Source organism: Sinocyclocheilus anshuiensis, unplaced genomic scaffold, assembly GCF_001515605.1.
Source record: "Sinocyclocheilus anshuiensis isolate Anshui unplaced genomic scaffold, SAMN03320099.WGS_v1.1 scaffold532, whole genome shotgun sequence".
In the NCBI taxonomy this organism is placed as follows: domain Eukaryota; kingdom Metazoa; phylum Chordata; class Actinopteri; order Cypriniformes; family Cyprinidae; genus Sinocyclocheilus; species Sinocyclocheilus anshuiensis.
The window spans coordinates 174,126-185,428 of record NW_015555819.1 but is presented as its reverse complement, the minus strand read 5'-3'; the positions used below and the strand labels follow the sequence as shown (position 1 = coordinate 185,428).

Below are 11,303 nucleotides of genomic sequence, written 5' to 3'. Positions count from 1 at the left end.
TGTGGAAAATAATGTGTTTTTTTAACCTTAAACCGCATAAACACATTGCATTACAACAAATACACAAAATAATGTTCTTTTTAGCAACGTCATATGACTCCTTTGAATATGCTTCAAAGGTGTTCTAGTGTTTTTGTCAGATTCACCCATAAATCTTGCAAACTGCAAGTCTCAGGCTGATGATACACTGGGCAACTTTGGCAAATGTTGCTGTCAATGGGCAACAAGGTGAGACACAGAGCCCACGACCGATCTAAAATATCCAGATAGAAATATGTTACCCATTCTTAATGGAAAAGTGCCCAAGCAACATTGCTCAAAAAAAGTTGCCCCGTGTCTCATCAGCCTCAGTCAGAGCTGATCTCTGTAGCAGACAGCCGGAAACTTCAGGAGAAATTCCTTCCTCCTCAACAACACACAAGGCCAGCCAGACGATCCAGTGCTTCTTCCCAGAGATCCGGGTCTCCAGCTGAATCTGGCTTTGACCTGTAGTTCTGTAATGACTTTATTCCACCTGTACTGCAGGAGGAGCAGCTCTGTCTGACAGCTGTCATGTTGATAGTGTCAGGCCCGTCTCGCAGCTGTCATGTTTACTGTCTACTGCTCACGGAGCGCACTTCATGTGCATGCTGTCAGACTGTGTGGTGTATTTGTGTAGGCGTGGAATCATATAACGACTCGTGTTTACAGTGTCACGTTGAATATTGTGCTGAATATTTCATATTGCACATCATGTCCTGTGTCATGCTATGTTGTTGTACCACTGTGATCTTTGTTCTGGTTTGAATGCCACAAACCTGTCAAGAACATTTCTAGGTCATATTTCATATTTCAGAAGTTATATTTTGCTCACAGAAATGTAAGCATATTTTAAAATATTTTTTTTATAATGTGACATTATTTTCATAACAATTAAAACAAAACTTTAGCATGCTAATATATAATATAATATAATAAATAAATAAATAAAGAAGAAAATGTCATTATTATTTATGCAATATTAAATATACAGTTATATATATATATATATACACAATTATTTAATATTTTATATTCTGAATATCTAAACTGTTAAGTAGTATTAGTAGTAGTAGTAATAATAATAATCACATGAGAATTTGACAAGAATCATCACTGAGAATCATTGGAATGCAGGTCATATTTCACCTCAAATTCTAAAGAAAAAAAAAAGTTATATTTTGCTTATAGAAAATTAAGCATATTTTGAAGCCACTGAGATTTTTTTACACTGTGACATTATTTTCATTAAAATAAAAATAATATAAATCATTATAATTTGTTAAAATAAAAATGATTTAATTTAGATTTTTTTTTTTTTCATTTTTGCTTACAGAAAATAAAGCATATTTTGAAGCCATTAAGATTTATTTTTAAATGTGAAATGTGACAATTAAAACTAAAGTAATTAAATTAAATTACATTAAATTAAATTAAAATTTTAAGGCCATTAAGAAATTATTTGTGACATTTTGTGACATTATTTTTCATGATAATTGAAACTGAAATATAATTCTCTAATTGCTTACAGAAAACTGAGCAGATTTTGAAGCCATTAGGATTTTTTACAATGTGACATTATTTTCAAGACAATTCAAATAAAAAATATAGCTTGCTTGCATATATAATGTTTTTAATAAATTAACTGTATTATTATATAATGCAATATAAAGTAAAATAAATAATTATATAATGTTGATACCGTAACTGTCAAACACTATGATAAATTAATTAAACTATGTGTCTCTACACTTCGAGAATGAAATGTTTCACTCAATGACTATTTGCAGCATTTGTCATATATATCTCTATATTTTTTCACTGTTTCTGACCTCTTGACCCATGATGTTGACGTTTCTTCAGGCCAGAGAGCTTGTATCTGCTTCATTGTTCAGCAGATGATGAGTTAACACCAATTAGCCTCAGATTCAGCCCATCTTCACTGCTGTACACGATGACACCTGGACAAGAGCACAAACCTGAGGCCACAAGAGCCAGTTAGAACCGAAAACAGATGTGCGACTTGTGGCTGAAGATCGACATAATTATTAGAGGCCAATATGTGTAAACCAAGACATGGATCTACAACACAAATAGCCTGCAAGCAACTTAGGGCAAAAAATTCTCAACATGATTAAGACAAACAGGATGTGAGATACTTGGACAATTTTATATTTTATTATAATTAGTGCTGTCAACCGATTAATCGCGATTAATCGCTTCCAAAATAAACGTTTTTGGTTACATACTGTATGTATGTGTACTGTGTTTATTTATTATGTGTATATATAAATACACACACATACAGTATATATATTGAAAACATTTACATTTATATATTTATATTATTATATTTTATATTATATATAAATACATTTAATATATAAACAGCATATTTTTCTTAAATATAAACATGCTTGTGTTTGTATTTATATATACATAATAAATATACACAGTACACACACATATATTATGTAAACAAAAACTTTTATTTTGGTTGCGATTAATCGCGATTGACAACACTAATTATAATATAATATGTTGAGAAAAGTCTTTAAAAATAAGGCCCAATGTTCATTCGTCAAACAGGAAACGGAAGGTCAAGTTGATTTACAGTATTCTATATTTGTTACTGAACTTTTTCTTACGGTGAACAGTAAACATAATATATACAGCAGAAATTGTTCGAGTAGTATGTTAGCGTGCTATTTGGAAAATGATCAGCTTTTCTGAACCAGTTAAACTGTTCATTTCAAAGGAATCGATTGGCAAAATGAATCAGTTTTCTTACCAGATTATAATTACTAAAGCTTTAGGCTATATTTTGAATTTTGTATAGTTTGGCTTATATTTTGGGGTTATTGTTTGTTACACATTTCGTACAACAGGTCAAATACATTACACACTGTATTTTTGTGTAAAATATGGTGCTGAACAGCCTATTGGGTTTTATGAGTACTGTAAAAAAAAAAAGCAGTGAATTGACCCCAGTGTCTAACAGACTTTGAGATCATAAATCAAATAATGCAGCCTGAAAATGTGGATACAGTTGTGGTCTCTTTTCAAGGGGCGCTCCCATGTCTTTTGTCTTCTTGAGTGCAATGCTAACACAAGCTAACAACAAAGTATTTCTGGAGGCTGTTGTGAGATTGGTTTTGACATGACTTCTCACCGGCACTCACTTACTCCTGCAGTAAAAGGCTGAACCGAGGGGGCTAATGGTTACTCGTAATAGAAATCAGCTGGAGATACTGACGGATGAGCTGTTAGCGGAGCTGGAGTCGTGCTTACCAGACCTGTGGGCTCTGATCTCATGATGGGACGTTGAGCCCATTTTTCTTGGTCTTAACCACAAATACAGAATTTTCGTAAAATTATAAATGATAACATTTCAGAAATCCAATACCTTTGTAAGCTTTGTGATACTCATCCTGACTGGCCAGCTAACTATTTATGTTCCAAGAATATTTAAAAACACTGTCTTGAATGAAAATAATATTCAAAATGTTCTGGAAATGTTCAGGGCTGCGTTTCCCAAAAGCATCGTAATCCTAAAATGATCGTATAGCTCCATTGGTGACAATTGGTTCTACGATCAATTTAGGCTTACGATGCTTTTGGGAAACGCAGCCCAGAAAAGTCTAATTCACAAAGAAACAGCTGTCATGAAACGGTTCTTTTATTTAATCATTCAAAAAGACTCACAGACTCACAGTTGTCACTGATGAAACCTGTATTGAACATTTATTAGGCCTATAATGTGTATATAAATATGTGTGTGTGTGTGTGTGTGTATATATATATATATATATACACACAGGGTGGATTGGGACTTCATTCACTGTGATTAAATAATTGTAGGTTTTTTTTAATGAAGTTTAAACATATTGTAAAGACTTTTCTTATTTTAATTGTATATAACTTATTATTCAAAAGATAAAAAAAATGGTCAAACTGCCTTATAATAAAGGTGCGGTCATGTAAGCAAAACTTAGCTTAATTATAATGGTCAGTATTGTCAATTTGCATGTTTAAAGTTTAGCAAATTTGAAACCGATGCAAAGTCTGTGTGAAGAAATGTTTTGCTTTATGAGTTCTTTAGCCTACGCAAAATTCCGAATGCACAGATTCCTATTGAAATTACTGGAATCGTCTGCGGAATTTACCTGTACAAAGGTAAATTTGACTGCATCTTAGTTTGCAGCATTTTTGTGCTAACATTTTAAGAACGTTAATAACCCTTCAAATTGCGCAAATTGAAAATACGCCCAATGGAAACACGTACATTTCACAAAAACTCCCACATATTGCAAAAAGGTTTTTTACGCTCGCATGAGGTGGTTTTTCGGGCAATCTGAAAAAAGGGAATATTTCACAAAACTGCAATGGAAACAGTTTTTCGCATTTACAGGTCACCTTTCGCATGTAAAAATCAACGTTCCTTGCCATTAATGCTTTCCGCGCTGCTTCACAAAAGATACATTCCTGCATCTCCTTCGATTAAAAATAATGGCTAGTGGGGTGGCTGTGATAAACGTAAACATACCAACATCTGTTGCCATGATGACTTATTGCGAGAGGAAAAAATGACGTTTAGATGCATAACATCGGTTAATGGAAACACCGTCATTTCACAGTAGTTTTTTAATCAACATTTATAAAATATCGCAAAAGTTTTGCCCAAATCTGTAATGGAAACCAGGCAACTGTTTTGTTAACATTAGTACATTTTACCAGTAACGTTAAAAGGATGTGAGAATGGCCAAAGTTCTGTTTATACTCTTTCGAACGTGAGTTTCTGATCTCCGTGATGTTTTTATTCCAGCTTTGTCTTCTGTTGTTTTTATTTGTAATTTCTGCCGCCTTTTTAAATGTCCTTTAAAGGGGTCATGTGATGCAATTTCAAGTTTTCCTTTCTCTTTGGAGTGTTACAAGCTGTTCATACATAGATAAGATCCCTAAAGTGGCAAAGACTAAAGTCTCAAACCCAAAGAGATATTCTTTATAAAACTTAAGACTCGACCACGCCTTCTTAAAACGGCTCGTTCTAACACGCCCCCACATGTCTACGTCACTGTGTGGGAAGATTTGCATAATGCCGCCCAAATGTTCACGCAAAGAAAGAAGGTGTAACTTTTATTCTCGCTGTAGTATTGTTGCTGCTGCCATGTCATGGAGGCGCTGTGTGTTTCGTTGTGAAAGCGAAACTACTTTGTTTGCCTTCCAAAAGAGGACGATATCTGCTTTGTCATGCCTGGAGCTGATCCGTGCTGGTCGCTGAAGAAATACATCAACTTTGCACTGTGGATCGCCGGATCGGCTTTCACCGTGGACGAAGCGGAGTCCAGCCCGGTGTCGCCACCTGTGGTTGCCGCAAGCCCGCCGACCGCCGTGTGATGCTGTGTGTTTCGTTGTGAAAGCGAAACTACTTTGTTTGGTCTTCCAAAAGAGGACACGACTAGAAATCAGTGTTAAGTTGTATTTACAACACTGTTCTAGAACAGTTCAACCCAAATATTCAGATGTGTGCAGCGCATTTTATGGAGGACTGTTTCCTGATCCTGGGAGAGTAGACTACAATGCCGGCTGTTCTGACTCACAGACTGTAAGTACGTTTTCATATTTAAAGGATTTGCCACTGATGATTCAAACGCAAGTTTTGAGCAGTGTAGAGTAGCGTTTGTTGTTTGTCATTCCTCCGATCACAAATGCAGACATGGTTTTATGTTTACGCGGCGCGATGCCCGCTGGATGCAACAAATGACTCGTTTGTAATGGGACACGGCATCACAGTATGGTAAGGGGCGTAGCATTTCCGTCACATGCTTGAGGTATTCGACCAATCACAACGCACTGGATAGCTGGCTAATCAGAGCACACCTCGCTTTTCAGACCGATGAGCTTTGTAAAAATCGACTCGTCGACTCAAATCGTTTCAGAAAGGCGGGGCATAGAGGAGCAACAATAATGAATAATAATAATGATATAAATAATAATGTTTTTTGAACCTTAAACCGCATAAACACATTGCATTACACCAAATACACAACATAATGTTCTTTTTAGCAACGTCATATGACCCCTTTAAAAAAAAACAATGGCCCAACTGTGAGTGTTGCCACCTGGTGGATTTACCTGTAAGTATTCCAGACACGTTCGCAGACAAAAAACTGAAATACTGTTTCATCATATTTTATAGCTCAAGTCCAAGTCCAATTTATTTTAAAAGTCATCAGTATTTTTGAAGGGATAGTTCATTTCTCTCTGTACGTGAATCAAGTGCCTTCAAAATATTCAGTAATAAATTAAGCATATTAGAAGATGGTTCGAGTCAGTGTTGTTTGTAAGCCAATCACTTGAAATGAGAAAAAGGAGATATAAGATAGGCAAAAGCTTTAGTCAGGAAAAAAATCACAATATTGCTCATAACATACCCTTAAAATGGAAGTGAAATGAGATTAAAGTGACGTGTTATCAATCTCCACTCAGGGAGAAGACGGTGCTATGAAGGCAAATGAATAAAAATAGCATACTATATCTGGAGTTGAATGGTTATTTCCAGATATGAGCTTGATATGCAATTTTTTTTTTTTTTGATTGTTCAGTTGCTTTAGTTTAGGACCAGTAGAATTTAGTTCTATAATAGTTCTAAATCTGGTATGTGGATAAAAAAAAAAAAACATAAATCTTTCATGGATTTTCTACTACATATTTCAATAAGAGACATAATTTACGTTATATTAAGCCATGCAAGCCTTAATACCCGGGGTTTTCTTTAAGACTTTTTTCCTTTGAACTGTCGCTTCTTGTCAAAATATGAGTCCATAATCTGTTATAACACTTTCTCCAGTGAAAAAGTCCATCTCCTGTTGTCCTTTCACTTCAAAATCTACCAACATATTTATTACTGTTTGGACTGTTTTTAATTGTAAACGTTGCTTGATTTGTGCATATTTCACTGGATATATTATGGACTCGAATTTTGGCCAAAACCAAGAAACATGTTAATATATGGATTTGTTTCTTACAAACACACAGCTTTTCTCTTCACAAAATGGACTGGAGTGGTGTGGATTACTCGTGGATTATTGTGATGTTTTTATCAGCTGTTTGGACTCTCATTCTGACAGTACCCATTCACTGCAGAGATGAAAAAAAAAAAAATCTTTGAAAACTAAACAAAATGTAACATTACATTTACATACTTTTATTAAAAACAAGGCAGTACACAGTGTACATGCCACAGTATTCACTAAGCATTACTCTAGTATTTCATTCCAAACATAACCCGTGATTAATTTCCCACCGAAGGCAGATGTCAAAAACCAGAGGTCACAGTTAAGAGGTCGGGTTGCACAAACCGCTGAGCGAAGTTCAATAGGCAATTACGGACATTTGTTGACGTGAACAGCTCACCCTGATACCGGAGAATGATGTTCCGGGCCGAAGGTTAATTAACATAATTCAGGGGAGGACCGTCGCAGATCGGATTCCCGTCGAACGCAGGCTTTGTGCTTCCTGGGCCACTGAGAGTCGACCTGAACACCTGTGCCTTCCACAGAGACCCAACACACACTCGCACAGTCACGACACCTTCACACAACCCCTAACACACACGTACCACACTGATTTAATGGAGCTCCCCCGCCCCCAGTGCTCCTCACCACATGCTAATTTCACACTCGGTAAGTGTGAAGCCTGTCAGCCGGGCTCAGATGCAGGCACAGATGGCTGGAGGGAACGATGGGCGATGGATATTGTTGCTAAAGCCCCTCTTCATAGCAGTTCCTGAAGCCCATCCTGAGAACAGATTCCCATTTACTATCAAATCACATTCAGGCTTTCATTGGAAGGTTGCATCCCTAAATCTGATTAGATGCACCATATTTGATATACAGTTGAATTCAAAAGTTTTCACACCCCTTTCAGAATCTGCAAAATGTTAATTATTTTACAAAATGCATGTTATTGTTTATTTAGTAGTACTGACCTGAATAAGAATTTCACATAAAAGATGTTTACATACAGTCCACAAGAGAAAATAATAGGTGAATTTATAAAAATGACCCCGTTCAGAAGTTTACATCCCCTTGATTCTTAATATTGTGTTGTTACCTGAATGATCCACAGCTGATTGTGTGTGCACACACCATATATAGAGTATATATATATATATATATATATATATATATGAATTTCAATTTTATACATTTTAAATTAAATGTATTAAATATCATTTTATTTTATTATAATTTAGTATTTTTAGTACATTTTATTTAAAAGTCATTTTAATTTAATTAAAAATAAATGTTATTTTATGTATTAATGTATTAATTAAATACAATATATATAACAACTGGGACAACAGTACATTTTTATGAATTAATGTCATTATACAATATTTATTTATTTATTTAATAAATATATAAATATACAAATATTTTATTTATGCATGGATTCTGTTGTGGTATATTTTATGTTAAGAAATGTTGATTTAAGTATAAGATGATTTTATTTTGAGAGGCAATAAAAATATATAATGCATTTATTTTAAACACTTCTTGTTTAAAATTCATTTAAATAGTAATTTACAATAAATTTTATTTATATTTAATAATAGTACAGTCATAATTTAATAATATTGCAGTCAGTTACATTATATTTTAATTTGATGAAATATCGATTAGGGTTTGAATTTATTTAATTAAATGGATTGATATGAGAGATATTAAACAACGGACAACAGTTGATTTTAAAATGTAATGCGAGTATAAAAATTGATTGATTGATTGATTCATTCATTCATTCATTCATTCATTATTTTAATAAATTTTTATTTATAAATGATTTCTGTTATGGTGTATTTTTGAAATATTGACAATTTATGTGTTATGACAAATATGTGTTAAGAAATATTGACAGCAGACGATTTTAGTATTTAATGTCAGTGTCAAAAAAAATTCATGCTTTCATTGGAAGGTTGCATCCCTAAATCTGATTAGATGCACCATATTTGATATACAGTTGAATTCAAAAGTTTTCACCCCCCTTTCAGAATCTGCAAAATGCTAATTATTTTACAAAATGCATGTTATTGTTTATTTAGTAGTACTGACCTGAATAAGAATTTCACATAAAAGATGTTTACATACAGTCCACAAGAGAAAATAATAGGTGAATTTATAAAAATGACCCCGTTCAGAAGTTTACATCCCCTTGATTCTTAATATTGTGTTGTTACCTGAATGATCCACAGCTGTGTTTTTTGTTTAGTGATAGTTGTTCATGAGTCCCTTGTTTGTCCTGAACAGTTAAACTGCCTGCTGGTTTTCAGAAAAATCCCTCAGGTCCCACAAATTCTTTGGTTTTCCAGCATTTTTGTGTATTTGAAACCTTTCCAACAATGTCTGTATGATTTTGAGATCCATCTTTTCACACTGAGGACAACTGAGGGACTCATGTGCAACTATTATAGAAGGTTCAAACGCTCACTGATGCTCCAGAAGGGAAAAAAAACATGCTTTAAGAGCACTTTTGAAGAAAACTTTTGAACAAAATGCAGATGTGTACATTTTTCTTGTTTTGCCTAAATATCATATTTTTTTCATTTAGTACTGCCCTTCAGATGCTACAGAAGATATTTACAGGTTTCCCAGAAGACAAAATAAGTTACATTTACCCTGATCTTCAAATTCTTAATGCATGTTTTTTTCCCTAATTAATTAATTTTTGCACTTGCATTTTATTTAAAATTCATTTTAATTTCATTCATTCATTCAATTTCATAACTGAATGTTATTGTACAAAAGTATGTGACCGTAGAATTCCATGACTGTCCAATCAGAATCAAGTATTCCAGAGAGCTGCGTAACACACTGTAACACACAGCCTCAAGTGACATATTGCTTAATTCCGTAGTTCCCAACCCTGGTCCTTGAGGCACCCCAACACTGCACGTTTTGCTTGTATCCTTAATCAAACACACCTGATTCAGGTCATCGGCTCATTAGACTCCAAGACCTGAAACTGGTGTGTCAGAGAAAGGAGATATGCAAAATGTGCAGTGTTGGGGTGCCGACTCGTGGCTCACTTTATTTATTACTGAGTTTTTCTGAGCCCAAACACTGAGGTGTGGCCGATCTGTGAGTCTGGTCTGGATGCGGATGGACAGCGGGACACGCGTGATCTGAGCGATGGAGGACGGGTTGCCAAAGCCGAATCTGCTGCCCCACTCTGGCACCTTTTCTATGAATATGTCCATACAAACACATGTGAAAGTGTGCACCTTCTTTACACATGTGAGCTGAAGGCTAATGATGGCTGATGGGCCAGAATGAGCTGGATAATACCCGCTCGAATGCCAGGCTTGTTAGGGTCTGGGCTGCAGCTGTGCCCGCTGATGATGGCTCGTACCATCTGCCAAACAGGCCTCTGGGAGTGAGAAACACACAGAGAGCTTTAATTGGGTTGTGAGGGAGAGCGATGGCCTTGCTGGCCTCTTCCTAATGACACTGTGAGCGCAGAGCTGCTTCTGTAGCACTCACATTTCGACTTTTTTTTCTCCTGTGTTCAACTTATATATCGAAATATAATGTCCTTTCTCTTGACTTGCTTCCACTCTTTCTGCTGTGCGTTTAAGAGTGTAAGAGTGCTGTTGAGATGCATTCTTCAGTAACATATTTTAACTTCAGTAAATGTCTTTTTGGATCGGATGTTTTAGTTTTGAAAGTTACAGTGTGGTTCATAGAATACCGTACTCTTATTTCAAATGATTTCACTGTACTGTTGTACCAAAAAGAGTCATAATATAGTTTTACATGACCTTTTTCCATCCTCTCGCCGACACTTAGTATTAAACTGGATGTTTTCGCTGCTGTCCCTTTAAGATGTTCATATTTCATGACATCTATTATCATTCTGACACTTAAAAAAAAAAAGTATGTATATATATATATTTATTTATTTATTTATTTATATTTGTTTTATACATTGTATTATACATAAAATAAATGTATGTATTCTTATTTTGATTATTTTAGTAATATTATAATATATTATAAGTAATTATATACATTTATAAGTAATAAAGTAGCCTAAATAAAATGTGTTATTATTATTATTATTATTATTTAATGATACATAATATGAATGTAATTTTTAATATTCTTATTTTAATTATTTTAGTATAATTATAATATATTCCGTTTATAAGCAATAAAGTAAATAAAATGTGTAAACAAAATAAAGTAAGTAAAAAAGTAAATAAAATGTTATTATCCTAATTA

General features: G+C 34.3%; 1 pseudogene; it reads left to right on the top strand.

Annotated features, from left to right (window-relative positions):
* LOC107675237 (uncharacterized) overlaps window positions 1–492 on the top strand; it is a 10,668-nt pseudogene extending 10,176 nt beyond the window's left edge.
* Window positions 493–11,303: the final 10,811 nt, after the last annotated feature.